We start from the raw sequence: 2,473 nt of genomic DNA on the forward strand, positions 1-2,473 counted from the left end.
TTTTGTTTGTTTTGGTTTTTGTTTTTTTTTTTTTGTTTTTTGTTTTATTTTTTATTTTTTTTTTTTTATTATACTAACCAGATTTTTAGTCAGTCACCGTTTAGATAGAACTGTATTGACATAATATACATCATATATGCGATAGAAACCTCCTGCTCGGGTTTAGTGAAAACTCAGGGCTCTCTAATGACCCATTGCCATCAGTGGCTGGTTTCTGCTTGTGTCCTCTGGCTTCCCGGCTGTTCTACCAGAGACAGAGGCAGGAAGTTCCAATGCTAGTCATTGCTGTCACTGCCAGACTCGCTTAGTTGTAAATCATTTAGCAACGTGTTCAAGCGCCGGGGGGTCCAGGGACGCTGTCTGGTGGCATTGGCCACGGGCTGTCTGCCACCGACCTGCTGCTGAGGAGGCTGGAAGGACGAGGTTCCTGAGGCAGGTTCTTCTTCACCGCTGGAGCTCTCGGAGCCACAGGAGCTGCTGTCACTGAGGCGCCCGGTCTGCTGCATGGTCTCCGACTCTGCTCTCAGCTCTCGCTTATTGTCACTCAACGGGAGTTCAGAGGAAGGATCATTTTCCAGGGAAGGTTTTGGGTCCACCTGCTTCCCGGGCTCCCATTGTTGTGCGCCTCGGTGGTGCCTGCGCCGGGGGCTGGTCTATTCGCGCCTGGATTTTGCTCCCTCCCTCAGTTCTGATGTTCTTGACCTGAATGTTGCTACTGAGTTTTTCCAACACACATTCGCCGGTGTCATGATTAATGATGAGAATATAGTCCCTCTGACAGGGTCTTTTGTTTCCTTTGAAAACACTCACTGGAGCTGCAGATCCGGGGATGTTCGGCAGCGTGATGGTGACCTCGTCCCCTTTGCCCACCTGGAGCTCGCCTTCGCCCAACGTGTCTATGGATGCCGGTTTGAAATCATAGCGGATAGTGTGGAAGGAGGACTTGGGCCTCTTCTGGAAGCTCTCCCCCAGCGTCAGGCAGTACTCCTTTCCGTCCAACAGCGGGTTCCTGGTACCTGTCATGGCCCTTTTCCCGTTGGGGAAGCAGCCTCTAGTCACCTCCTGGTGCATCTCCTGGACCAATTTCCTCAGTCCTTCTCAGCACGGTATTCAGTACTACTTCCCCCTGCTCTAAGAGCCTGTTCAGCTTGCCAGATGCGTTTTGAGACCAATCCGGATCGTGAGTTCCGGTCCAAACTGGACGGCAAAATGTGTTCTGGAGATTGGTTCTGGTTAGTTTTCAGGAGATCTCTGGATGAGCCTTCCTTTCAATTCAGTAATCACCTTGACAACAGTCAAGTATTAAAGGCCAAATTCTGTAGGCTCCTTGCCTGGGCCCGGGCTAGCTTGGTCTCTGTGGAGGAAATGCAGGAGGACAGGCCAGGTACCACTATGGTGTGAGATAGAGCGAATCTCTCTGAGTCAGAGGCTTTGAGCTCCAACCTCCAGCCACCACAAGGATAGATGATGGAATGAAGGTCTGGCTGACTTTGTCCCAGTTTATATACTCTACTCTGTTTACATTATTGGAGGTGTTAATCTTGGGGAACTAACTTGAGTACTAAATACATGTACTGAATTAAAGCACTATTAAACACCATTTTCCTATCAGTTCCACTGAGTTAGCACCTTGGAAGAATCGGATAGAGTTCTGGCCCATAACAATTCCTTAAAAAAGAGAAATGTCCACTTAGAAAACAAACAAACAAACCTGCAGAATCTCACTGAAGAAAATAATCTGTTAAAAATAGAATTTGGTAAGGGAAGACTAATGACATCAAGAGACTTCAAAAAAGCAATAAATAGTCAAAAGAATATATAAATAGAAGAAATGTGAAATGCCTCTTTGAAAAAACGAATTCTCTGAGGGGAAAAAAAAGATCAAGGAGAGATAATTTAATAACTATTTGACAATTCAAAAACCATAATCAAAGTAAGATATTAGAAATCACATTTCAATGAATTATACAGGAAAACTGCTCCCAATATCCCAGAACTAAAGGCTAAAGGAAGAATCAAAATAATCCACTGATTATTTCATCAGATTACGAAATGAAAATAATGAGAAATATTAAAGCCAAGTTCCAGAGCTTGCAGGATAAGGAGAAATATCCTGCAAGTAGCCAGAAAGAAACCATTCAAATATAATGGAATCAGAGCCAGGATTTAGCAACTACCATATTAAAGGAGGGAATGGCTTTGACTTTGATGTTATAAGGAGTTAGGCAAAGGGAAGGCAAAGGAGTTAGCATCTTAATCAAGAATAATATATCCCAGAAAACTTGAATGCAATTATTCATGAGAACAAATGAATTTTAATTAGAAACAGAATATTTAAGTATTACTTTTTTTTTGTTTTACATTTGATTTTTTTAAAAATTTACTCAATTGTTGTTTAGTCATTCCATCATATGTGATTATTCATGAACCCATGCTTCTTTAGTTTTTTTCCCCCTCCACTATATCCCAAAGT

General features: G+C 43.1%; 1 pseudogene; it reads right to left on the bottom strand.

Annotated features, from left to right (window-relative positions):
• Positions 1-275: 275 nt before the first annotated feature.
• Positions 276-1,035, bottom strand: LOC100914674 (annotated as a pseudogene).
• Between the last annotated feature and the right edge of the window lie 1,438 nt (positions 1,036-2,473).

The sequence above is a fragment of the Sarcophilus harrisii genome, chromosome 6 (genome assembly GCF_902635505.1).
Source record: "Sarcophilus harrisii chromosome 6, mSarHar1.11, whole genome shotgun sequence".
Classification (NCBI taxonomy): Eukaryota; Metazoa; Chordata; class Mammalia; order Dasyuromorphia; family Dasyuridae; genus Sarcophilus; species Sarcophilus harrisii.